Consider the following 27,497-nt stretch of genomic DNA (forward strand, 5'->3'; position numbering starts at 1 on the left):
GCGAAATCTGCAGGAACTGCCAAGAACAATAATCTTCAGCTGCACCTTTTCTTCATTTAAAATGTACTGTGAAAACCAGATCGAGATAAATTATCTCATTCAACAAAATTTTGTGTAACTTTCATGGCTGATCAGCTTGTGACCCCTCATGTGGTTCTTTTGTTCGTAAACTATTGAATTGCATTGACTCTTCTGGTGAACTCAAAGTATCTGCACTGTCTAAAAATATGTGTGATCTTTTCTGTACATATTCTAAATAACCTTTGCCTTTCTACTCCTCTATTTAAGGGTTTATGGTCATTTGTTCGAATCAAATAATTCGAATAGCCAAAGTTTCGAAACAAAGTTTCAAAATCAAAAGCTACGACATGCTATGTTTAACATGGAAAGTGCTTTTTGTTCAAAACCAATCCATCGACAATAGTCATGGATTGGTTTCAACTGAAATGCACTTTTACATGTTAAAAAGAGCATTTTACTGCCTTTTTGTTTGTAACGTTGAAACGTTACATGGAGCTGTCCAGTGCTGAAACTACAGGACTGGACAGCTCCATATAACGTTTCAAAGTGTTTTGTGTATATTGGCATTAAAATGCCTTTTTTTTTAAACTTTGAAACGTTACATGGAGCTGGCCAGACCTGTAATTTCAGCACTGGACAGCTCCATGTAACGTTGTAAGGTTTTAGTGTATATTGGGGGGTTCGCCCCCATCCTCCCCAACCCCCACGCCACCCTCCCACCCCCCAAACCCTAACCTAAGCCCCAACCCTAATCCTAACTCAAGTTTGGAAAGATAACTTTCAAATTTGTTTTCGATCAAATTGTCATTCAAAACTTTTGTATTTCAAAAAAATGACTGGACACCCTATTTAAGTAACTTGTATGCCATTTTGCTCCTACTTCAAAGTAGTGTAAATGCCTCTGAACCTTATTAAGTACAGTATTGTAGTATATTTAAGTGTGATATTAATTGCTCCTCTCTAGTGAATGTTTTGGAACTGACTAAAATAAATTAAGAAGTGTTTTACCAAGAAACCTTGAGTAAGAGTCTTTCTGAATAATGGTAATTGTGGACCTCTGTGTAACATCATTTACAGCTCACATTCCCTCTTAAGATAAACCTGGCTGCTCAGCTCGCTACCAAAAGTGTGTGGTACAGACTTATACTAAGGGTTGGTTTTTGCTTACACCTGTAGACCGAATTGTGTGCAGTGGTCCCAGAGGGAACTGCATACAAATCTTGCCTAACACTGGTGGAAGCGGTGGGATAAAGTATAGTTGTTACATCAAGAGTTCTGCTCTAATTGTGTTCAGATAGTAACCTTCACAAGGCTAAGCATCACTAGAAAAGTAAATTTATCATGCCTGATATGGATAACAGCAGACAGGATTCCCTGGTCATTCTTACAGTAGACCAACTGAAAGATATGTGCAAGGTCAGGAATATCCCTGTTAAAGTAAAGTAAAGGAAATTTAATTGATTGAAAGGCTATTGTATCATCAAAGTCTGGGGAATAGGTATGTTACACCTACTCCTTCAACAAATGTGGAAAGTAATGAGGATGATGATGTAGAGTCTATCTCTAATGCTATTGAAGGATCAGAAGAGTTGGAGAAGGCTAAGGAAGTGAGTCCCTCCTTACCTCAACAGGCCATTATGCCTCAACTTCTAACCACAGGGACCCTACCAGGTCCAGTATTGAGTCCAGAATGTGTCTCTTGAAATAATGAGGCTTGAGTTAGAGTTCAAGGAAATCCAAATGCAAACTGATTAAAAACATCAAGAAATCAGACTCAGAGAAATGGAAATGCAACATGCTCTTGAAATGAAGAAATTGTCTTTTGAAAATGTTTCTATCCCAGAGCCTTCTACGTCTTCCGGTCCTAAGAGGTCTTGCATGCCTAAAGAAGCTGTGAGTATGTATGTGGTGAGACCTGATATTTTGAATTGGTTGGTTGCTTTTGAGTATAACTATGGGGTTCAGGGTTGTTCAGGGAATCGGTTGATTCCTTGGCCTTTGTCTAGACTCCCCCAGGTTGCAACTGATGCTGTAATGGAGGTGGGGGAACTTGAAAGATTGGAGTATGAGAATGTGAAGCTAGCTTTGATAGCTAGATTTGGGACAACTCCTTCACAGTACCCTAAGAGGTTTAGGACCTTCAAAAAGCATGATGGTACCCCTTGGGCTACCTGGGTGTGTGAATGTTTGAAAAACTTAGATGGTTGAGTAAAAGGTTACAGAGTTAACACTTGAAGGAATGAGAAATCTGTTTTTGTTAGAATCAATTTTTGATGCCTGCTCTCCTGAGCTGAGACAGCACTTGGCTGACTCGAACTTGATCCAAAGACGTTAGTGTCATGCCTACCTCTCCGCCCTCTCCACTGGGCTCTGTTGTGAAACCCAAACGTTCCTGTTTCCCGGCTTCCTCAGCCTTGAGAACAGCTAGACCGTTCTACACTCAATGGAAGTTATCTGGGCGGCGGTAATCTAAATACATGGATCACATGACCAACGCGATGACGTTTACTTTCACGTGTGTTCCTCTATTTAACGAAGCGGAAGTCTTGCAACTGCGCTTCTGATCGTTTGTTACTCATTTCGCGTTCCGGAGCTTACTTCTGCTGTTAGCAGACGTTTACTACTTCCTAAGGTACGGTTGCCTTCCCGCGTTCCGACGCATTTCCCGGCAACTTCCAGCTTTTCTTGAGCTGCCTGTTTTCTTCCACTTCCGCACGCGGTTCTTCACTCCTCATTCTAACGGAGTCCCATGCCGCATTGCTGCTCCACACCGCAGCTTCCTATTGCTGTATAGAGATAGAGACTTCGGCTGTCTACCAAGGCAGCACCCACTCCCTGCAGATTACGGCTCTGCCTCCATCTACCAAGATCCTGCGCTCGTCGAACTTCTACTGTCTTAAGAACTTGTACTTCCTGGATCAAGATTCTCATACTCTCCTTCTACACGTGCACTGGACTCTGGACGCTTTCCTGTGTGTGCACCAACTCGTCTCTAGTGCGGCCCTCATTCTGTTCAGGTTAGATCCCTCACTACCCTTTCCTTGCCGTTGTTTCCTTGGATTCTTTGGGCTTCTTGAGATTTCCTTGGCTACACATCCAGGTTTCCTTGGCCACACATCCAGATTTCCTTGGCTACACATCCAGGTTAGTGGGTTCAACATAGGTTCTTACTGTCCTTCATTTCAATCATCATTCTAAATTCGTTCCTCTTTATCAACAGCCTGGTAAATTTTGGTCCACTCACACCCTTCCCACTAATAGCTCTATCTGACTGTGGGTTGTACTAGTCAGAGAGTGACATTAGTTAGAAGGTTCTCTTTTGATACACTACGCCTTACCTCTGACATCTTCCGGTGGAAGAAGACTTTGAGTGTATCCTTTATTGTTACCAGTCTGTATCCTTTTACGAGAACCTTTTGAATCATTCTCCTGTATCCATTGTGTTTCAGTTCTTAACAGTTAGCAAAGGCTGCTGACTTGTGGGTTGCCAATAGGGCTACTCACAAGGATTCTGGGGCAACTCAGAAAAAGGATGAGGGGAAGCAGCACAAGAAAACTGACAAAGAGAATTATAATACCTCCCATCCAAAAGAGGGCCACACACATAAGCAGGGTACGCCACATGGGAAACCAAATCAGGCTAGTGAAACCTCTGGTGCCAAACCAAGGGGAGGTCAGAACAAATCCCCATTTGTCAAATCATTTGGAAAATGTTATGCTTGTGGTAAACTGACCATGTGAAAGGGGATCTCAGATGCAAGGGTAAACCTTCAGGGATTCACACTGCCTCCTTAGCCTTCTCCTCAGAGGAAGAAGTACATATGGCAAGTGGAAACTTTCAGTTACTGGTTGAAGACCCCATTGGAGTATCTGCCAGTGTTTCTTTAGTGTCCCTGGGTCTGTGGGAACAGCAGAATTTAGATGTCTACAATTCAATTCCAGATAACACAAAAGAATATTACAAGGAACTTGTACTTGTAAATGGCCAGGTAACCCCTGCCATTTGAGACACTGGGGCCAGCATTACAGTGGTGGATGCATCTTTTTTTAAACCTGAGGATGTTGCTAAGGCACCCAAGGCCTCACTAAACCTGCTGGGGGCCCTATCCAAATGCTTCCTAGACTACCAGCTCTCATCCAGTGCAACAACATGACTGTCAAGATACCTGTAAGTGTACAAAGTGAGGTGCCTGGGAGAGTCCTGCTGGGGAATGACTTAAAAACTCTTAGAGTTGTATCAAGCACCCCCAGGCCTCCCAGTAAAAGGAAACGGGAGCATACAAGGAAGGCCAGAGAGAGTACCTTAGACTCTCAAGAGGTTGTTACAGAAGACTCTTTAACACCCAGTCCACAAGAGCTACTAACTGCCATTTCCAGGAAGAAAAAGCCAAAGGGGAAACCCAAGGTCTCTAGGAAAATGCAAGAAAGCACTCCTGTGCAACCAACAAGGACACCCCCCCTGCCCACCAGAGGACTGTCTGAAGTCACACCTGTGACTCCTCCACCAGCTGAGGCTTAGTGTGAGAAACAACCAGTAGAGTTGGAATCAGCTGCTGAAGATTCAGAGCTGGAAGAAGACCTTCCTCCTGTTGGAGATCTGGATCCTAAAGACCATCCTTAGCTGCAGTCTTTACTGGAAAAAGGTGGCCCCTGTAGGGCAGACATCAGCAGAGGTCAAAGAGAGTGCCCTACTCCTTGAAGGCCTTCGACAACAGGCAGCTTCCCAACTGGAAGGGCAAGAGCCACGGAAGCACAAGTTGTACTGGGAAGATGGCCTCTTCTACAGTGAAACAGGGGACTACAGAAGACTTGTCGTGCCTCTAGAGACAAGACACCAGTTCCTAGTTAGCCCACAAGATTCATTTGGCTGGTTACTTGAGTTTCAAGAAGACCAAGTAAAAAAGGCTTTCTCTTTATTTCTACTGGCCTAAGTTGGGGTCTGATGTAGATAAATTCCATCTGGCAAGAGTGGAGCCAAGAATGTGTCCCCTTTGAGAGGGTAGGAATCAACATTGTTGGTCCCTTAAACCCTCCAACCTCTTCAGGCAATCGATTTATGTTGGTTGTAGTAGACCACGCTACTAGGTATCCTGAACCTATACCTATGAGGACTGTTACAGCTCAGGCTGTTGTTAAGGCCCTATTAGGTATTTTTACCAGGGTAGGTTTTCCTAAGGAAGTCATCTCTGACAGGGGATTAAACTTTATGTCCCACTACATGCAGGCCATGTGGACAAACTGTGGAGTGACGTACAAGTTCTCAACTGCCTACCATCCTCACTCAAATGGATTGGTAGAAAGGTTTAACCGTACTATGAAGAGCATGATAGGTGCTTTAGAGGAACCCCTTAGAAGAAAGTGGGACCTTCTACTGCCATGCCTTCTCTTTGCCTATAGAGAAGTCCATCAGGAGGGAGTTGGATTTAGTCCCTTTGAGCTTCTCTATGGTTTAACAGTTAGAGGTCCTTTCGCCCTAATTAAGGAGCGGTTGGTGAGTGCTCCTTCTCCCAAGCCCGTGAGAGTCACTGACTATGTGTTGGGTCTCTGGAGGAGAATGACACACATGATGACAGAAGCATCTGATAACTTAAAAGCAGGTCAGGCTCTGGTGAACCATTGGCATGACCAGAAGGCCAACATGGTTGAATTTATTCAAGACCAGCAAGTTTTAGTTATAGTACCTACAAGGCAGAGGGCCTTACAGGACAAATGGATTGGACCCTTCAAGGTAGTGGGAAAGCTTGGAGAGGTCAATTACTTGGTGGACTTAGTAGGCAACCCTTAGGAGGCTCCCAGAGTCTTTCGCACCAACCGTCTAAAAGCCTATGTCTCAAGACCAGAAGTGGGAAGCTTTGCTTCTAGCCTCAGTTCAAGAGGAGGAGGAGAGTGAACCTCTACTTGACCTTCTCAGAGGACAGCCTATAGATGAGAAAATAAGAGTTAATCTCTCTTCTAATCTGACACTGGAGCAGCAGGAGACTGCAAGTTTCTGTTAAATCAGTTTGCCTCCCTGTTTTCACTATTACCATGCTTGACCACTTGGGGCCAGCATGATATTCTCACTGTGTCATGGCCACGGGCCCCAGAACACAAAACCCACACCATCTAGTGACGGGGGCAATAGGTAACATGACTCACTTATGTCCCTTTGGGACTCAAAAACACAGGGGCCCTGGCTGGACTCAGTCCTGGCGCCTTTGGCGCTAGGCTCATATAGAGATGTGAGCAGGAACACTTTACTTCAGTGCTGGAGTATTTTTATTTTATAAGAACTTTCCAGGTGCTGCAAGCCTTTATTCCAGAGAACATCCCCATGTGCTGACTCATCAGGCGTGGCTCCCTAGGCCTGGTCTTGAGGTGCTGACTCATCGGGTGTGGCAGGGCATGGCAGTAGGCAGGCCAGAGCTACTGGGCATGGCCGGGAACAAGACTATATAAACGCACCGATCCCTCAAGCAAACGCGTTGCTTTACTTTGCACCTCCGTGTAACGTGATGCTCACCGCCGCCTGGACCAGCTACTTACCTCGTGATCCTGCAACAGGACCCTGGCTCGCATCTCATGGCAATGCTCCATCTTCTTGGCAGATCCCGGATCGACGCCACAGCACCTGCGCTCTCTGTCCCATGAAGCCGAAGTCCTGAAACGAAAAAGGAAGACAAGACAAGGTTAGAACTCCTGAAAACACCCAACCCAGGGTCGCGCCGCATTTAAAACCCAATGCTCACCCTTCGGCACCATTAAAGGCTACTTACCAGCTGTCAGACCATCTCAGTCCCGCTCCTCCGTACCGCCGGCTCCGCTTCTTCTATCGCAGCTACCGCCGGCACCACCGGCACCACTACACCACCTGCAAGGGGAGAAAGCAGAGAAAAGAGACATTACATACAAAGGACAGAGAACAAACTTACAAATACAATTACAACAGTCGGAAGACAAGCGTGCAAGTGGAAACAAGGGAAACACTTACCTACAAGAGAAGTGGACTAGTCACAGCTAGCCTGGACTTCCACAACAAGGGACCAGTGAAGGAACTCGGTTCTCTTCAACAAGCGCCCCTGCCAGAAGCAGCAGGACGGAGAGCTCATCATCATCATTCAGCAGGTGAGCCTCAAGAGTAGTGCAACCCCAGGGAAGCCACATCCAGGGAGAAGAGGTTTGGAGAAGGGGTCAGGGATCACAGGCTGCATACTCGGACGACCCTTCAAGCAGGAACCGCACTGCTCATCACCGCAGTTTCCCACACAGACGCAGAGGGAGGAACAGACAAGAGGAGTTTCATTCCTGGGAGGGCTGCGACCGTGCCCCAACGCCTCAACAGAGACCAGATGAGCGTAACCGAAAGCGAAGCCCCCTACGAATCTCGATTTAGCAAGGCAGATGCTCCAAGCACAGGCTAGCCTAGCCCCATTACCGGGGCTGGCCCACCCTATTCCGCCACCACAGTCCACGCCAATGCCCGTATACAGCTGGTTCTTCCAGGGGCGGTTCCCTTGGCTCCGCCCGAACGCTTCACTGGTGATCCAAATAAGTACACTGTATTCATGAATCAATGCCGCCTTCATTTCCTATGCAGACCTGGGGCCTTCCCCATTGATCAATCTAGGGTGGCATTTGTACTTTCATATTTGGAAGGAAGTGTGGCAGACTGGTCCTTACCCTTGGTAACTCAAGATGACTCTTACTTCGGGACTTTGGGGGTTTTCAGTGCGAAATGGAGAAACTATTTGCACAGCATGCCCAAGGTCCCGGCTCTGGACAACACATTTTGTCACTCCGGCAGGGTAACCAAGATTTGTTAACCTACATCGCCTCCTTCAACCGTCTTATAGTCCAAACAAATTGGCCTGAAGGAAAAAGAACTATGCTCTTTCACCGTGGATTACGAGGGGAGCTTAAGGACGTTCTAGCCCAAGTAGTAAATCCCCTGTAGGGGTGTGCTGAATATATTGACCTAACAGTTCAACTCGATCATAGATTGCAGAATCGGAAAATGGATAGAGCCAGAGCTGAAGGGTGGTCGGTTTATGTGCGACCCTTGAGAATCAGGCCAAGCCGCATGAACGGTCGGAACCAATGCAGATCGGGGGCTTGTGGAGCCCTCTCACCAAGGCAGAAAGGGAAAAAAGAAGACAGCAACAGCTATGCTTGTATTGCGGCAAAGCAGGACACTTTCTCCAAGAATGTCCGGTGAAACTACCCAGGAGAACAGTCGGAGCAACTGACAAGAGTGATGAAGAAGAACTGGACTCGGGGGTGGGAGGGGGGGGTGGGAAGGGACTCCAACACCCGTCAAGCATAGGGGTCCACTTTTCGAGTGGTGAAAAGTTACCAATACAGACCTCACACCTAGTCATCCCGGTTCTCTTGGTAGACCACCAACACCCATCGAAAATGCATGCTTTGGAAGCATATATTGACAGTGGAGCTGTGGGGAATTACATTGACCAAGATGTGGCTATCCGGATAGGTCTTCCTTTCCGACAGAAGCAAAGATCGGAAAATGTTACAGCGGTTGATGGATCTCAGTTATTATCTGGCCCAGTGACGCATTATACTGAAAAAGTTACGCTTCTGTGTCAGGGACGTCACCAAGAAGACATCACCTTTGATCTCATTGGCGCTCCTCAGTTCCAAATGATATTAGGGATGCCTTGGCTGGAAACCCATAATCCCAAGACCGACTGGCGTAAAAGAGTTCTGACTTTTCCCCCAGACTGTGCTAACACCTGTTTCAACAAAGAATGCTTAGTGAAAAATCACTCTAAACCAAGTTCAAAGAAAGGAATCGTATTAGGTCTCACCCGTTCTTTATCCTCTGAATACCTGGATTACCAAGATGTATTTCAAAAGGATCAACCGAATTCCTTACCCCCGCACAGAACGTACGACTGCCAAATTGATCTTGTACCCAGAGCCCAGATTCCTTGCAGTCGGATTTACGCCCTAACGGAGCAAGAAAACCAACATTTAAAAACTTACTTGGATCAGTATTTAGCCAACGGCTTCATTCGCCCGTCAAAATTCTCTGCTTCCTAGGCCTTATTTTTTGTGCCTAAGAAGGAGGCAGACCTGAGAACTTGCATTGACTACAGAGCCCTCAATCAGATCACAGTACAAAACCGGTACCGTTGCCACTCATTCCAGAACTTCTGGATCAAGTAAAAAACACGCACATTTATCCCAAATTGGATTTACGCGGGGCCTACCATCTGGTAAGAGTCAAAAGGGGGGTGAATGGAAGACAGCTTTTGCACAAAATATGGCCTTTACGAATATCAGGTTATGCCCTTTGGACTATGTAATGCCCTTGCAGCGTTCCAATATTTTATGAACGATGTGCTCCATGAACTATTGGACGTGTGCTCACTCGTCTATATCGACGACATCCTCATTTATTCAACCACCAAGGAGGATCATGTCAGACATGTCCAGGCTGTTTTAGAAAGACTTCGACAACATCGGCTGTACGCCAAGTTGGAGAAATGCTTCTTTCACATGCAGAGGTTGAATTCCTCGGGTTTATACTCGCACGGCGAGGGGTACACATGGACACGCACAAGTAGATACCATCCTGCAATTGCCCTCACCAACTTCCACGAAAGGTGTACAAAGTGTGCTTGGGTTTGCCAATTTTCATCGTCGGTTCATCCCAGGATTCTCCCAGATTGTTCACCCCATCACATCGCTGCTGCAAAAGAACAAACAATTTCAGTGGACGACAGAAGCAGAAGAAGCCTTGCAGACCCTAAAACGAGCATTCACATTCGCACCCATTTTACGGCATCCCCAACCCGAATTGCCATATGTCGTCGAAACCGATGCTTCCAACTTAGCAATGCAAGCGGTTTTGTCTCAGCGAGATCCCGAAACAGGACAATTACATCCTGTGGCTTTCTGGTCTCGTACGTTCTCCGCTCCCGAATTGAACTGTGCGATCACAGATAAAGAACTGCTAGCAATAAAAGCGTCATTCAAGGCATGGAGGCATTACCTTCTTGGAGCCAGGCACACAGTCACCGTCATTATGGACCATTGTAACCTACAATATCTGAAAACCGCAAAAGCACAATCATCACGTCAACTCCGGTTGGCTCCCGTGTTTGCGGAATATGATTTTGTCATTACCTACAGACACGGAGTACGCAAAGGAAAAGCGGACGCCCTATTACGAATGAGTGAAGACGAAAAGGCGTTCACCACACCAGACCCTGTGGCAATCATTCCTGAAGAACGAATCCTGAATACGATTGCAGCAACTGCCACTTTGGACAACCTAAAAATGGACCTTCAACACTTGATGAACCAATCAGAACAGCAGCAATGGCTGTCAAGAGGAGACCAATACACTATTGTGAACAATCTACCGCACTTTCAAGGGAGACTGTACGTTCCGGATGAAGACCTGCAAAACCAAATTATAGAAAACTACCATGACTCTTTAAAAGAAGGACATCCAGGAATGGCTAAAACTCAAACTAAGATAAAGAAAAATTACTGGTGGCCGACTTGGTGAAAGGATATTGTCCAGTTTATCGCGACTTGTGGTGTTTGCGCTCATCACAAGTCTCAAAAACAAAGTCCTGCAGGCCTTCTACGTCCTTTGATGGTGCACCCGGCACCTTGGCATACGCTGTCTATGGATTTTATTACTGATCTTCCCCCATGCAACGGATACAACACCGTCCTGGTCATCGTGGATCTGTTCTCATAAGATGGCCCATTTCATTCCTCTAAAAGGGGTCCCGATGGCCTCTACTCTGGCCACCGTCTTTGGAACAAATTGTCTGACTACACAGATTCCCATCAATATTGATATCAGACTGCAGAACTCAGTTTGTCTCAGCTCTCTGGAGGAGATGTTGCAGAATCTCCAAAATCGACCTTCGGTTGTCCACAAGTCATCATCCCCAAACCGATGGCCCGACCGAATGGACAAATCAAACTCTAGAGCAGTACTGAAATGATATGTCAGGATAGTTGAGCAGTTGGCTTCCCTTCCCCACTTTTTCAGCACGAGGCAAGGTGGCACACTCGAGCTTTGCACACACTCTGGCTTCTCTGCCACGAGGAGGCAGTTCAACACATAGGTATCTGGCCCTTCTGCGGCCAAGTCTCTTTACCAAAACAAAAAGGGGAAGGTGTAGTTCCAGCTTACTGCTCGTCCTCCAGCTCTGCTCTCCAATCAGATGGCAAACCGTCCAGATTTACAAAAAGTACTGCCTGCCCCTTCCAAGCAGCTGGCCTCTTTATAGCATTAGCACTTTTGTTTACCAGAAGCCTGAAGCTTTTTTGAATCTATATAAACCTGAATCTTTTATCTGTCTAAAAGCTTGAAGCGTTTTTGTTCTCCATTCCTATCAGTTGTAATTCCTTACCTGAAGTCCTGTGGGGTCAGCACTAATTTCCAAAGGGAACAGATAGGCGCAAGTGATGATGGCACCCAGACTCGGAAGTGGGACTGGATGGCGGCACTGGAATGAAACAGCCCCTCCACCCAAGCTCCCCCCCCCAAAGAGAAGGGTTCTGTGTGCTGTACCTTCTTGTGGTGGAATCAAACAGTAATATAGTCTGTAATCACTAGCTGTGAATTGCACTGCCTTCATAGAGGGGAGAAAGAGGTAAAAGCAATGAGCATGTAACCCAGGCTCCAACCCTCGTCTTACCCTCCTTCCCCTTGTTTCTTTCCCCTCCCATCACTGATCTTTACCTGGCGTTTTTGCAAGGGGATCACAACGTGGTTTGATAGGTTAATGATGAAAAGTTCACTGGTTGCATACAGGCGGGCTAGCCGCGATGATAGTGCCACTCTTCAATAGCTTTGCTAAATCATCACCCTTTCATAAGCTCAGTGTTACTTCACATCGAGCGTTGTTTACCAGATACAATTTAGCCCAAAGGTCCAATGCACTTCAGGCACTTAACAGGTCTCTAGCGTAGTTTAACAGATAAGAAGGTAGTGCGCAAGTGTCCAACACACTCCAGCACGCAACTGGTCTTTCAGATATTACAATGGATTCAGCTTGCATGGCCATGCCGCGCCGTAACACTTACCTGCTTCTTTTCTTCTTTCAGGTTCGGAAACTGTGCAGAGGGCAGGGGTTCATCCTGAAGCCAGACTGGAGCCCAATGAATGAAAAACCTCCTGGAAGAAACAAGGAGGCAACGACGTAGGAAGAAAACGCGCCACCTGACCGGGTTGCTAACAGGTAAGCGTTACTCACTTGAACTGCAAACGCTGAGCACGGATTGCATCATGGCGTGGCCTTTTATAGGCTTTGTTTCCCAAGATGATGGGCGGCTGGGCATTCTGGGAAAGATAGTTTGATATCTGTGTACAGACCGCAGAAGTCCAAGACCAACCATGCACACAGAGCCCCTTTGCCTCCAAGTGTGGTATGGCTTAATATATACACAATAGGGCTTCCTTTGTGAATAAGGAGTGTACTGTACCTCCCCTTCACAGTGTTATATGTGGGCTGGGGTCAGTGTTATGGAGAACCTGTCCCTCTTTTGCTGCTCAATCCTGACATCACTGAACAATCTCTCTCATATCCAGCCTAGCCCAGAAGCCTGGTAGTCAATTGTAGTCTTTCAGTAATTAGTTATTGTTATCAGAACATTGGCTACTATTAACCAAAACAAACAGAAATATTGGCACACATCCCAGACCATTGGGCTGCATCCCAGAAGCTACAGTAGCCATAGGCTACCTGGTTGTTGCAAAACTACTGATTAGCCTGGCTGGAAGCCAGACTTCCACAGTAAATGATCAAATCTGTTCATACCTGATGATTTATGTTCAATGCATTAATACATTTTCTTTCTACTCCTTAAATGCCAATGTTCAAAATGACTACACACTTTCAGAGAAAATGCTTAATCTCATGCATGGCTAAGATGCACATCAAGGCATCATGAAGGGCTGGGTTGTTTTGATGTGCACTAGAAAACCTGGTAGATGAAGTCTCAAAGATATGAGTATCATTTCCTGATGTCGGAGGGTCTATGCCCTCTTCAGGGCTGTAGTAAAACCAAATACCCCCCCTAGCGTGCATTGTGGTCTCCATTGAATGTACTTCTTGGATTTCTGGGGAGGTGATATCCTTCCTAATAGGTTGGGTTGGGAAGTGGCATCCTCTTCTTGGATTGAGTGTTTCTCCTACCCAATGTTAACCAATATCATTTAGACCTCTCTACAGTAATTTATGACACTATCCTTCATATCTATGGAATGTAGAAGTGCAAACATGGATTCTGGAGATTACTCCCATAGGGTTATCTTGTCCCCATACATGCTATATTCCCTGTTGGAATTAAGCACTTTTCTATATATTGTATAAATCTGGACCAACAGACCCTGGAGTGGCTGGAAACGGCAGTTTCACTTCCGGGGAAGTTCTGGCTACCTTACGTAGCCTGTTTTCTTGTTGTTGGTTAGTCATTCTGTTACAGTTCAGTAATCCCACTACTGACACCACTTATGAAAGCTCAGAAATCCCGCTTGACTGTTTATTAGGACGTTTGAAACACTGATTATTTCCATTTCACAGTATTGGTTGGAACAAACACTTACAGGGCCTATAGGTGGAATCTTAAATGTGAACGATTCTTACAGCAAAAATGAGGCCCAACACAAAATATTGTGTGTACGACCTTCTTGGCAAAGCAATAGACATGACCTTCACAGATCCAGGCATTTATTGGAATTTTCTGCCTCTTGCTTCTTGTTACAATTAATAGTACGCCTGTCAGGTGGCGTGTTTTGCTTGCTGCCTTGCTTAGCTAAAAAACCATTATAAAATATTAAGATCTGCATGCGCCCGAAGTTGTAAATATCTTTTGCACTTGTCAGGTCTCAGGGCATTGTTGATAAATTATTCAAAATGTCAAACTGCCATTGATTTTCTCCAATACCATTCTTGGCTTAGTACCATAGAAAGTCACACGTTACATTTGCTGCATCTTGAGCTGCTATTATTGAAGTAGTCATGTCTATAGAGAAGCTAAAGTAGAATAGAAATGTATAGAATCTCTTAATATCTTTTAGAGTATAGTCTGTAGAAAGAGAACATTGGACTGAATGCTTGTATGGACTGATAATAGTGAGGTTCATATAGGAAGGTAACATATTTTTTATATTGATAATTATTTTGGACCCATGCATATTGTTGTGATCTCTAGGGTAAAGATGTGGACCGCTTACTCAGAGAGGCACAGCTTCATCTTACTGATGAGGCCTAACAAGGCTGAAACGCGCGTCTGGGATTGCTGTTGGTACTCTTGTTCAAAGGAGGTTTGCCTGGCATTTTGGTGCTGGACTGTCCTTGTGGGCAGGACAAAGACTGATATGCAAATGGATATTCCTCCTTTGTGAAAAGTACAGTGAGCAAAAAGCGATGGCTGCGGACTCTCAAAGTGGGTAAAAACCACTGAACAGGTTATCATGCCATGTTCTTTCTAGAGAGGGGCGCCTGCTATCTTTTTTGTAATTGTGCATAACAAATAATGACATTGAGTACAGGATCAATTTACAGGGGAAGTGATGGCTGGTTATGGAGACCTATCTTACTAAAGAAGGGTGCTCTGAATCCCTGTGTATGCCTGCTGTTGGAGACACTGTCCTAGATGTGCTCTGCATCCCTGTGCGTTCCTGCGGGTGGAGACCCAGCCCTCGATGTGCCCTGATGCTCTGCATCTCTGTACCTTCCTGCTGGTGGAGACTTTGTCCTAGATGTGCTCTGCATCACTGTGCCTTCCTGCTGTTGGAGACCCTGTCCTAGATGTGCCCTGGGTGCTCTGCATCCCTCCATGTGCCTAGGTGGCGACCCTGTCCTAAATGTGCCCTGGGTGCTCTGCTTCCCTGCACATTCCTGCTGGTGGAGACCATGTCCTAGATGTGTGCTGGGTGCTCTTCATTCCTGCCGGTGGAGACTCTGTCCTAGATGTGCTCTGGGTGCTCTGCATCCCTGTGCTTTTTGCTGATGGAGACCCTGTCCTAGATGTGCCATCTTGCTCTGCATCCCTGTGCCTTCCTGCTGGTGGAGAGCCTGTCCTAGATCTGCCATGGGTGCTCTGCATCCCTGTGCCTTCCTGCTGGTAGAGTCCCTGTCCTAGATGTTCCCAGTGCCTTCCTGCTGGTGGAGAGCCTGTCCTAGATGTGCCTTGGGTGCTCTGCATCCATCCCTGTGCCTTCCTGCAGGTGGATACCCTGTCCTAGATGTGCCCTGGATCCCTGTGCCATCCTGCTGTTGGAGACCATGTCCTAGATGTTCCCTTGATCCCTGGGCCTTCCTGCTGGTGGAGACCCTGTCCTAAACATGCCCTGGATGCTCTGCATCCCTCCTTGTGCCTTCTTGCAGGTGGGTATGTCTTCAAGGTGGCTCCTCTTGAGCTTCTGTGATTTTCTACTAAGCTACTGACTATTTCTTAAAATCTTTTCTAAGAAGCAAGCATCAGAACTTTGTACTGGCCCATTGACTTTGGCTGTCCTGGCTCCCTAAAGGCCCCTGTCTGATCCCAATGGCTTTGGCAGTGCTTGTTCCCTTAGAAGTTAATTGTTGGACACTATTATTGCTGGGATGAAAGACTGCCTACATCCCTCTGGGAGAATCTACTATTTCATCACTTACAAAGTATGTTCTGACCTTTCCTTTTCCCTCTTTCTTTTTTTACATTTTTTTTTTTATTAGTCATGGTTTACACAAGTCAAATCTTAAACTATATACACATACGATTTCATAGAATTAATAAAAGTTGAATATAAATAAAGTACAAGAAAAACAAAACATTTGTGACATTTCTTATCAGGGGGAAGAGCCCCCTAGTCTTAATCAAATGAGCCACAGTTTATGTGAACTGAGTCCTCTACTGACAGAGTTGTAAATGGTGTCAGGAACCTTTCCAACCACCTACTTCTTTGTTCACACAGAGACAGACATATTAATGTTAGATGGAAAAGGGTTTCTCGAGACGCGTTGCAGAGTCTGCATTCAAAGTTTCTCCTATGTTTGGTTTTTAATCCTTACTTATGTACTTGTTGGCAGAAGGTTCATATCTCATAAATTGATTTCTTAGTGGGCGGCTTGGGAATCTTTTGAGATATTGGGGGAGTGTTCCTCTTGCTCTACACTCCAAGTTTACAACCATAGAGATTCTATTTGGTCTTGTTTTCACAGGTGTCAATCCAATCTTGGTCGCATAGACTGCATTTCACTTTTCCTGGTGAAGATTTAAAAAAACCTTCCGAAGAACCCAGATGATGGCGTATTGCAACACAGATCTGCTTCCATTTGTGAAGCACTGGTTCCAAGGTCGACTGGAATGCAGTATTCATGCCCCCTTCTGGTTCGCCCAGTAGGCATTTCCTATAAAAGGCCCAGGATTTCCATACTGTGATGGCATATAGAGATGTGAGACCCAGTTCCCATCAAATGATTTGAATGGGTATGCTCTGCGGAAGGTGGAGGACCCTTCTCCAAAGGATACCCTCAAGTTTGTCCCAGGCCAAAGCCCACAATGTAAATGAGGTCTCTGCTCCGTATGTGAGAATGGGAGCGACCTTAAGACGATTACATTCAATGATTGGCTTCAGTGAGAACTTGCAGTAGTTGGCTGCTAGTAGACAAGCCTGTGAAGCCAGGTTTTGGGTCTTACTTCGGAGCGTGACCTCCCTTTGAGCATCAGCTGCACTGTTAATGATCATTCCCAGGTATGGAATAGAGGAGACAGAAATTTGTTTTTCTCCTTTCAGGAACCAAGTAGCACTTTCGAATATTTGTATTTCCTCCCAACGTTGGTATTCTCGATTTGGACACATTCATTTTCAATCCGTTATCCTCTACATAAAGCTCTAGGGCATTCAGTTGTCTTTGTAGACCAACCCTGATTTGATCTAGCAGTATAACGTCCTCTGCGTATAGCAGTTGATTACTGGTACACCTGCTTATCGCTGTGGACAACATCTGATGGCATTGGAAACATTGTCCATACCTGAGATTAACAGATTAAATGTTGTAGGCGCTAAAGGACACCCCTGCTTCAGGCCCTTTGACTTGGTTAATAGGCGCAGACGGGGAAACTTTTCTGTCGAGAATGACCCGCAGAATGGTATTAGAATGGAGCGCTATCAAAGCTTCCGTAATGTCATTAGGGCAGTTCTATGGTTTTAATTTCTGCCAGAGATGTTGTTCGATGGTGTTGAACGCCTGGGTCAGATCTATTGACACAAGCTATATCTTGCCCGTTGCTTTCTGTTTTATTGTTGACTTAAAGCGATTAATCAAGAAGAGGTTAAGGGCAGTCCCTATCCCCTTGACGAAGCCCGCCTGCCACTTGTCATTTCGGCTTGTATTCGTACTCCAAGATGTGATGGCTTTCAGCAGTAAAGCTCTGAATAACTTGCCTGAGACGTCCAAGAGGGCGATGGGTCAAACCCGGCAAACTACAGACCTATCACTCTTCTTGAAGATAGGAACTACAATCGAGGATCACCAAGATATCAGAATAGACCCTGTTCTTTTAATCTCAAGGAAAAGAGTATGCAACATTTGAGCCCATTTATGTGCATCTTCAATATGATGTAGATATTCCATCGGGCACTGCCGCCCTATAATTACTTGCTACTTTTATTAGTATCTCTAGGGTCTCTCTATCAGTTGGAAATGACCAACCTCCTTTCAAGTTACCCTGGTCAGATGTTCTGTTTCACTGATCTTAAAAGGTCACTATAATGTTTTCTCCATGCACCCTCTGTAACGGCACTAGGAATAATGGCTGCCTGGGGAGAGGTTTGGCCATATAGACATTCCTGTCCAAGTCAGCCCTCCAGGATATGACCCTCATTTCCTGTGTAGTAGAGGCATTGGAACAGTATGATATAAGTGAATATTTAAATCGCCACAGATTAGAATATCCAAGGTCGCCCAGGTCCCCATTGCCTCTTCAATTAGAGACAAGACAGCTTATATCTCTGCGACTGGAGAAGCAATGTTCCAGTAGAGATAGAAGTGGTCGCACAGGTCTTTACTCTGTCGCACCTGTTATTATTAGAAGTGCCTGAATCAGAGGGGATGGACACTTGTCCATAATCACTCTCATCGCAGATGTATTTTTCAATGCCGTAAGAAGGCCCACCATGGGACAGCCAGTAGATCCCTTGATGGCCGGATTTATGTAATCTGTAAAGTCCTGTATGAGTGGTGTATCACTGAGCCATGTCTCCTGATGACACACAATGTCATGGATGGGTGAAGCCTCTTGTGTTCTAAGAGACTAGTGAGATACCATTGGACGGTTCTTCCCAGGAGCCATCAGCATAGCTTGGTAACGGCTATGCTGATCGCTGATTTTCGGCCAACACCTCTGCCAACCCTGCCCAAGAGGGTTCTTCAGTGCCACTCCTTGAGTTGTTATCACCATGATGTACATGCATCTGTGGCCGAGTGTTTTCGACTGTAATTTTCAGGTTGCCTTTCTGGGCCTTATAGATTTGGTCCCAGTGATCTCCTCGACTTGGTGTTTCTGGGCCACCGACATCGGGTTAGCCCTTCTGCTGTTGTCCGCTCTTTTCCATCTTTGATCTTGCTGATTCTCTATCTTGGAATCAGGCAACTCGTCCCCCCTATCATAATTTGATAGGGCAAAGCCTAGAGGCATTTGATTTTTTCCTGACTCGCATTAAGAGATTTTTCTTCTGTAGAGTTGAGACATACAGAATGGCTTTATCAAGTAATTCCTCCTCTGGGAACTCTATCAAGTAAAGGTCTGACAATTTTAGACATTTTAACGGATGTACACAATGCAGGAAGCGTAGTGTATTTGCCATGTTTAGAATCAGATCATCCTTAAATGGCATGATTCTTTGGAGGAGCAGCCATTGACAGTATGATCTTTAAGTATTTGCCTTCGATCGTCTGTCCTGGCCCCTTTTGGGTTCAGTCAACCTAGGGTACTTTAACCGAATAAAGGGGGAAGGTGGTTCATCTGCATCTTCTTATGTGGCCGATGAGAGGTGCCTCTCTTTTTTTTTTACCTTGTGTTCCCAAAGAGAGATCAAGCTCAATGATTTTCCTATCAGGAGTGCCCCTCCTGGGAGCAACCCCGTGGAATGGTGATAGCTCTTCCTCATCCACTAGGGTCGCTTCTTCTCCTGCAACTTCGATTTGCTCAACCTTACGGGAAATGAGTGTCGTTTCACATGTGTCTACATCCAGTGTGCTATTCTCACTTTCCGTAATGGTATATGTTGAAAGATTAGTCATGTCGTCTTCAGCATTGGTATGCTCTATCTGCGTCTGATGTTGGGGTTGAAGGTCCTCCCGTGTTCCGCCTGTTCAGGAGGACCTTTATGCGGACCTTTAGCTTGCATCAGCAAACCACTTGTATTTGGAACAATGATGTTTCTAATTGCCAGTTTTTGACTACCTGCACTTTTAATCTGTCCTCTTTTACAGGGCGGTTTTGCTGTTTTGTGTTGCTCAGAGTGCTTCGTCAAGGTTTTTTTTTTTAAGAAGTGATATTTTAGTTTGGGCTGAATGTCCCTTATTTGCCTGCGGGCCTAATTTAGAGAAGATGTCATATTTCTTCAAGGATTCAATAGCCCAACCAGACAGAAAACAGAACGTTCCCTTATATCACATCAACCTCTTGAGGGAGTGGAAAGAGAATGCCACCCATGCCAAAGTACCAGCCTGCCTGTTTACTGAAGACATAGATAACTTTGACTTCATTCCTTCTATGTTAGCTATCCAACAACAAGATCTAAAAGATGTAGTGGTCTCATTTCCCGATGTATTCTCCGAAACACCAGGAAGCGTAAAAGGTACATTCCATTATATTCGAACACCTAACGATAAAGTGGTTCACTTAAAACCCCATCGTCTACCAGAAGCACTTAAACCGATGGTGATCGAGGAAGTCAACAAAATGTTGAGAGCCAATGTTATTTAGCTCTCCTCGTCCATGGTCCTCTCCTATCATGCTGGTCAATGAACATGACCGTTCCTGTAGATTCTGCACATACGTGTCCGTCAAGTTAATGCCATATCGGACTTCGATGCCTATCCCATGCCACACATTGATTACCTAATTGATACCCTCGAACAGCCTCCTTTCTATCCACCCTAGATTTGACCAAGGTGTACTGGCAGGTTCCCGTATATGGGCCAGATAAGGAAAAAAAACTGCTTTCTCAAACACCCCTAGCATTATTCCAGTTTAAAGTTCTCCCTTTCTGCCTACACTGTGCGCCAGCTATGTTCCAGCGCCTCATGGATAAAATCCTACAGCCCTATTCTCAATTCTGTGGAGCTTACATTGATGATATCCTCGTTTATAGTAAGACCTGGAAGGACCATCTCTTCATCGTTATACCATCGTGAAAGTCCTCAGAAATGCTGGCTTAACTGCTAATCCAGCTAAATGCAGATTGGCCCATACAACCGTGAAATATCTTTGCTTCCTCATAGGGAATGGGTATGTACAGCCCCAATATGAAAAGGTAAACGCCGTCTTAGATACACCAATTCCCAAGACCTAAAGTCACCTTGGAGCTTTCCTTGGGTTGATAGAATATTACCATCCGTTTATCCCCATCTTTTTAGAGAAAATGGCCCAGCTCACACATTTTAAAATGCTGTACCCCAGAAACTTTATTGGAACAGTGACGATGAAGTATGCTATAACCTCCTAAAGCAGACTCTATGCCAGAAACCACTCCTGAAGTTAGTCGACTTCTCAAAGGAGTTTGTGTTACAGATGGACGCCTCCCTTACAGGGTTAGGAGCCATCCTGACCCAAATTTGTGATGGACTTGAACATCCCATACTATATACCAGTCATAAATTGTTCCCACGTGTTAGGGAGAATTCTCTGTTTAGGCAGAATTTCCTAACCTAGTGAGTCCCCCAGCAGCTTTGCTGGATTTCTGGAGTTTGTTTTTTTTCTCCTGCCAAGAGTGAGACTCTTTTTTTCCCACTCTTGGACATGATTTATGGTGTTCCTTTTGAATGTTAATGTGTTTCATGGGCTATGGGGTCTTTTACTCCATAGGGTCTCATATGATTTTTTCTATGTGTGTTACACCGCACCCTCCGTGCAGTAACACCGGGGTGTCATAGTGACCCCCCACCATAGACTCCATACCCTGGGACGGACTACTATCTCCCAGGGCATGTAAAGTCACCATTGGCTTTACTAGTCCCAAATTACTAACAGAACCAGTACAAACCATCATATTGTGGACGTACTGGTAGGGACAATTCGATTGCCCCTGGGTCTGTTATTCGAGGGGGCACTGTCCCGTCCCCCCTCGTCGAGTTTTGACTGGTGGCAGTGGATACTACTTTTTATATTCGACCACGAATATGTCTCTATGGGATTTTCCCATTGTTTGAGGCTAATACTTTTTAACATAGCCTCTAACATACCGCTGGTTTATTTATTCAATATTAAATCACCGGTTGGTATTTTCTGCCAGAACTCGGTTTTAAAATGGCGTTAGTGTTCGCCTCTGTAACTCCAAACCAAAGGTCGAGCCCTTTTGTTCCACTTTTTGGCGTGCTTCTCCACAGAAGCCTCCAAAAGTGGTGCCACTCTGTCTGGGTACCACAGGGGGCGTGGGAGGGGGTTTAGGCACCCTGGACTGAGTTACCTTGGTAACTCAAGTCGCACTCTTGTGTGATTGGCCCCGGCTCACCACTTAGCATGTTTGATTGACAGCTAGGCTGAGTGAATGGGGGTGTGCTGCATAAAAGCAGGGCTTTTTGGACTGGAACTTCAGAAGTCGCCACAGGACCTGAAAATCCGACGAGGGAGAAGCTGAGCCGGCCTGCTACGACGACACCACCGGTGGAGCCCTGCTGAACCGACTCACCACTTCCCAATGACAGAGGAGATCTCCCGGCTGGAGAGTCTTCTTCCCCTGACTGGTGGACACAACCAGTTTACCTTCCTTTCTCACATCCCAGTACGTCTTGTGGTCGATTTGCCCGTGCCAAGCACCCCGGCAACCGGATAGCCACTTACCACTGGACCGTGAATAAAAGGACCGCTCCTTTTAATTGGGAACTCCGCAGCTGGTTTCTTCCCTGGCAGTGCAACGGACTCCTGCTTTCCTCCCTGACGAGATCCTCTCTTCCTCCGGACGAAGCATCGACTTGCACCCGCTGCCACGAACAACTGCCCCCGCTGGAGCGTTCTCACCCTTCTAAGGTACCGTGTCCGCCAGGCCTCCCTTTCTAAAGATTGCTACAAGGTAACAATAATCCCTCAACCTTCTGGACTGGGCTGGCCGCCTAGACCATCTAACTGGTCTCTTTTTTTTTGGTCCAACTCTTTCTGAACTTATTGCGAGACTTTTGGGCACTTTGAACCGTGTGACCTGGGACACCTTTCGACCGGAGCCTCTTACAGTGGGTCCGGCCTTGTTAACTTTGACTTTACGGTTTTAAACTGCCTTTCTCTCCTACTGTGTTCATCCGAAAGTGTTGGGATCTGTTTCTATCTTTGCTCTGCCTTTCTCTCCCTTTTAAACCGATTGATTAGAGTGCCATCTTCGTTAAGCGCTCACCGCTGTCTGAAAATAAGTGTTGCTTTACTTAAGACTGGTCTAACTAATCATTGAAGGGAGTGTATGGGCCTCATTACATGGTAGGCGGTAAGGGTTTACCGGTATTTTACCGGTACCGGTAAATCCTTACCGCCTTACTACGAGGTCCCTTTGCGGGTTGGGGAATTTAACGCCTGCTTTTTGCAGGCGTTAAAAACCAACCTGCAAAGGGACCAGTGGAGCTAATTACGGTACCGCAATTTGCGGTACCGTAATTAGCGCCTTCCCCATTCCCATTATGCCCTATGGGGCAAAAATGGGAATGGGGAAGGGCAATGGTGGAAGGGGGAATTACCGGCCCGCCAACCTTGGAATGGGGCGGTAATTCCCCTTTCCACCAAGGCGGTACCGGTAAATTACCGGCATGAACCATGGCGCTAATAGCGCCATGGTTTACCGCCTACCGTGTAATGAGGCCCTATATCTTTTAGTGACCGTGTTTTTGAACTGCTTGATATTAGTGCCGGTGTGTTTTACTAGATGTGTTTTTAAATAAATCATTATATCTCTTTTACACCAAGCTCTGGTCAGTGTTTGCTTGTTCTACTGTGTTCTTTTGACCTATTGTGAATACTCTGTATACTGCCTAACTCTTCTTGAGAGAAGTCTGACTGCTCAGCCACAGCTACCAGGTAAATGTGGGTGGTACAGATTGCTACCAATTGGGTTTACTGCCAACCGCCTGTAGTCTTAAATCTTTTGCAGTGGTCCCAGAGGGAACTGCACAGGTTTCTGCCTAACACCACGTGAAAAAGATTACTCCTACGTCCCGTCCCCTTTCCTCCATACTTATGGGACATCTCTCCGTCCTGTGGGACGGGACCGGAGCACTTTATAAAAAGCATCCAAACATTTTTTCCAAAAATGTGTCCTTCCTCCCTTTCTTGCGCGGGGCCCGGCACGCGGCCGTAACCCCGACCACCTTGGCTCCGCCCTGCGCATCGTCCATCAGTCCTTATCTCCGCTCGTTCGGGACTGGAGCACTTGCATCCGCAGAAGATTTTCTTCCCTTTTTCCTCTCTGGCTCTCGCTAGCGATCGTGTACTAGTCTGTCTGTCGTTCAAACTAGAATTTCCAGATTGTTCGTCGTGTCACTGTCGTTTCGTGAGGGCGGATCCCCATCCTCTTTGGTTTGAGTGTCTGGGTCCGGATCACCATTGGGACACTTGTTTTTACTGACTCCCTTTCGGTCCGGGCACTTCAACGTCGTTTGGAGCGGTGGGAGGAGGTGTTCCGACGAACTCCTTCGCATTTTCAGGCGTTCATCGACGAAAAGAAGAAACGCCCGGTAAGTTCTTTACTTTTCAGAGCACCCCGGCCGGGGAATACTGTTCTGTCACCGGGGATTGCCATGATATGCCCGTTGGGCCTAATAATTGTACCAGAGTTTTCTCTGAGGGTCTCCGTAAGGGGCCTGTGGATACCGGAGCACGCTCTGAGGCCCCTCCTGTGGGGGCTGCTTGTAGACCCAGTTCTACTGAGTCGTGGGGTACCGGAGCTCGCTCTGAGGCCTCTTTAACAGCTTCCCTCAAAAATAAGACTGGGGTTCGCCCCGAGGCCTTGGTCGGGCTTGGTGTTACCGAACGAATGTTCGAGGCCCGTGCTAATAAGGCTGTTACCGGACCTGGGTCCGAGGTCCCTCGTACAGAGGCTAAGGCTACCAACATTTCTGAGAGGCCTGGCAAGGCTTATCGGTGAAGGCTGTTTCTCACCGTGCCCGCTCTTGCGGCGACATCAGATCTGTTGAGGGGGCAAAGAAGGAAAATTCTTCTTTTACCGGCAGTGTAGAGGTCCTTCCTGGGAAGGCTAATTTGGCGCTTGGTATGTCACAGAAACATTCCAGGCCTCATAGTACCAGCTCCGCCAAGGTTCCTTACGTTAAGGCTAAACTTTAGACCCCTGATCCATTGACCGGGACCCCCTACATCACTTCCTCACGTGCCGCAGTTCCCCTCAGATGATGGCAAAATGGCGCCTGTTCCCGCCACGACCACGGTGTTCATTTTGGGCGCTACTCCTACAACTACGCCATCGGCCTAAGGTGTAGGACTTGGCTCTGTGGGTGAACCAAGAGTTCCTTGTGCGCATCCTTTTCGGCCAGTCTATGACTGGAATGCTCGGATGCCTCTACCGCACAATGGTTTGTTGCCTGTGGGGTCGGCACCTTTATTTTTGTGGATACTTCGGGAGATGGGCCGGTGTGGCAACCCTCCCCGTTACATCCCTGGAATTATCCTCCTCATGAGAGGACTCCTCCGGTACCAAAACAGTCCGCGGAGGACGCCTTTTTAGGCAAATTTCAGACGCTTATGTGTACCGACCCCATGAGGGAATATTTCAAAGGGCTTTTTAGAGAAATATGTCATATGTCCACCTGCGCCTCAGGCTCCACCCGTTCCTACGGTGGTTCCGCCGGCGCCTCCCTTACCCACGGTGCCTTCCCCGACTCTTCCGCCCTTGCCCCCATTGTCCCCTGTGGACAAGGTAGTGCCCGACACGGCTGAACAGGATCCTGACCTGTCGGATGACGCGCAGGGCGATCAGGACAACGAGGACTTGCCCCGCTCTATTAAAGCTTTTCAAGACCGGGTACTGGAAATGATGTGCTTCTTGGATGTTCCGGTGCCCGAGGCACCCGCTCCTCAGGAGGGCGTGCTTTCTGGGGCGTTCACCCTGTCTCCTCTGGAGCGTACCGGCCTGTTCTTACAGAAGGATGTTCTGGCCGAGGTCTGCAGGTTCTGGGAAAAGCTACACTCTGGACTTTTTGTTAATAAGAAAATTGACACGCGATACAGGCTGCATTCTTCGGAAGAGATGGCCCTGTCATCTTGTCCGCCCCCTTCCTCCACGGTGGTGGCTGCGTCTACTTTACAATCCAGGCCTTCAGCATCCTCTTCTACGACAGCTACTCAGGTTCTGGGAAAGGAGGACAAGCTCCTTGACTCCCATGGGAGGAAGATTTTCGCCAACTCTGCCTTGCAACTTCGGCAGGCCAATGCCGAACTGGTGTTAGCGGGGCTAATATGTGCATGTGGAAAGGTCTGTCAGAGTTTGAGGAGTTCATCCCGATCGAGAGGCTGGAAGACTTTAAAGTGGGATTGTCCGACGCCAGGGTCGTGGCCCAGGATCTCCTGGAGGCTGCGGCTCAACACGTAGACACCTCGGCTTGGGGCCTGATGCTGGGGGTTGATACCTCACGACAGGCGTGGCTCCATGCCACCAAATTTTCAAAGGAAATGCAGGACAAGGTGCTGAAGCTTCCGTTTGATGGCAAGGAGCTTTTTCATTCTACAACAGATGTAGAGCTGACCAAGACGAAGGATAGCACACAGACAGCTAAGTCGTTGTCAGTCCTGGTAAAGACCCTCTTTAAAACCCAGAGACCGCTTTCACAGAGTCGGCCCTCCTCTGGTTTTAGAGCCTTCCTTGACCGGAAATCTCATAGGTTAGATACCCCTTTGGGGAATAACCGCCGGAGGCAACAACGGACTCGGTTTTTCTCCCGCTCCTCAGCCTCTGCCCCAGATGGCAGCGCCACTGAAAAACCTGCAAAATGAGGGTTTTTCGTGCTCGCTCGAGACCTCGATGGGAGGACGCATTGCGTCTCATTGGGTGGCATGGCAGACCATCACAGAAGACAGATGGGTCTTGTCAGTCACTCGGGCGGGCTTCCGCTTACCTTTACCCCCTACCCCACCCTTCAACTCTTCTTTCCAGCTGTCAGGCTCTCCCTCCCTTAAAGCCGAGGTTCAGAAACCTCTGGACCTCAGAGCTGTAGAACCCGTTCCTCTCGGGGAGCGAGGGGAGGGCTTCTATTCCCGGCTGTTTACGGTGCCCAAACCCACCCAACCAGGCTGGCCTGCGCACCATCATAGACCTTTTCCAGTTCAATCTTTCCCTACCCAAAGAGAAATTCAAGATGGTCACGCCCAGCCAGATACGGTCTTCCTTGCAGATGGGCGATTGGATCAGCGTGGTAGATCTACAGGATGCGTACATGCATATTCTGATAAGGAATCCACACAGGAGATATCTCCGTTTCTCTTTGGGAGAGGAGCACTTCCAGTTTCGAGTGCTTCCTTTTGGCCTCAGCTCTGTGCCACGTGTCTTCACAAAGTTGATGTCAGTGATTGCGGCCTATCTTCGTCTGCAGGGTATCCATGTTTATCCGTATTTGGACGACTTGCTCTTACTCAGTCCTTGCCCAATGAAAGCCGCGTGCAATCTTCAGTCTCTCCTTCAGCTCCTGTTCCATCTTGGGCTGTCGGTGAACTGGCGGAAATCTTCCATGACGGTCTCACAGGACTTGATTTTCCTGGGTTTTCGCTGGAACACGATCGACTGCAGGGTGTACCTGACTGGGGACAGAATGGCGGCTCTGTTGGCCACGTGTCAGATGTTTGCGCAGTCGGAGAGCATGTCGGCCTGGTGGTTCCGGAGGCTTCGGGGCCTCATGGCCTCGTGCTTGTTGGCTCTTCCTCTTGCTCGCCTCAAGATGAGGCGGACTCAGATGGCTCTTCGGAGTTCTTGGCGTCAGGCTGTGGATCCAGATTCCAAGTTGATAACGATTCCGGCTTCCATGAGAGTGGACCTGGAGTGGTGGTCATCTCCCAGCAACCTGTTGGTGGGTGCAGGGTTTCAGGACCCAGCCCCTACGGTGACGATCACAACAGATTCCTCCCTTCTGGGGTGGGGTGCGATGTTGGATCATCTTTAAGTCTCAGATCTCTGGTCGCCTCAGGACAAGCTCCTCCACATAAATCATCTAGAGCTTCTGGCGATCTTCTTAGGGCTCGGGGCGTTCCGACCAATCATTGCCAACAAAGTGGTCCGCATACGCACGGACAATGTGGTGTCGATGTATTAC

The 27,497-nt window shown here is 47.0% G+C and overlaps 1 protein-coding gene across 3 annotated transcripts in view; it reads left to right on the forward strand.

Moving 5' to 3' along the window:
• LOC138498474 (zinc finger protein 268-like) overlaps positions 1 to 27,497 on the forward strand; it is a 544,482-nt gene that overhangs the window by 498,416 nt on the left and 18,569 nt on the right. For 2 of the 3 annotated variants that reach the window (XM_069622222.1, XM_069622223.1), the window contains exon 2: positions 12,097 to 12,230. The exons of the other annotated variant lie outside the window; for it this stretch is intronic. The gene's annotated coding sequence lies outside the window, so the exon portion shown is untranslated. The remainder of the gene's footprint in view (positions 1 to 12,096; positions 12,231 to 27,497) is intronic. 3 annotated transcript variants of the gene reach the window in all.

This window comes from Ambystoma mexicanum, chromosome 5q, assembly GCF_040938575.1.
Source record: "Ambystoma mexicanum isolate Mex_15411 chromosome 5q, UKY_AmexF1_1, whole genome shotgun sequence".
NCBI classification, from domain to species: Eukaryota; Metazoa; Chordata; class Amphibia; order Caudata; family Ambystomatidae; genus Ambystoma; species Ambystoma mexicanum.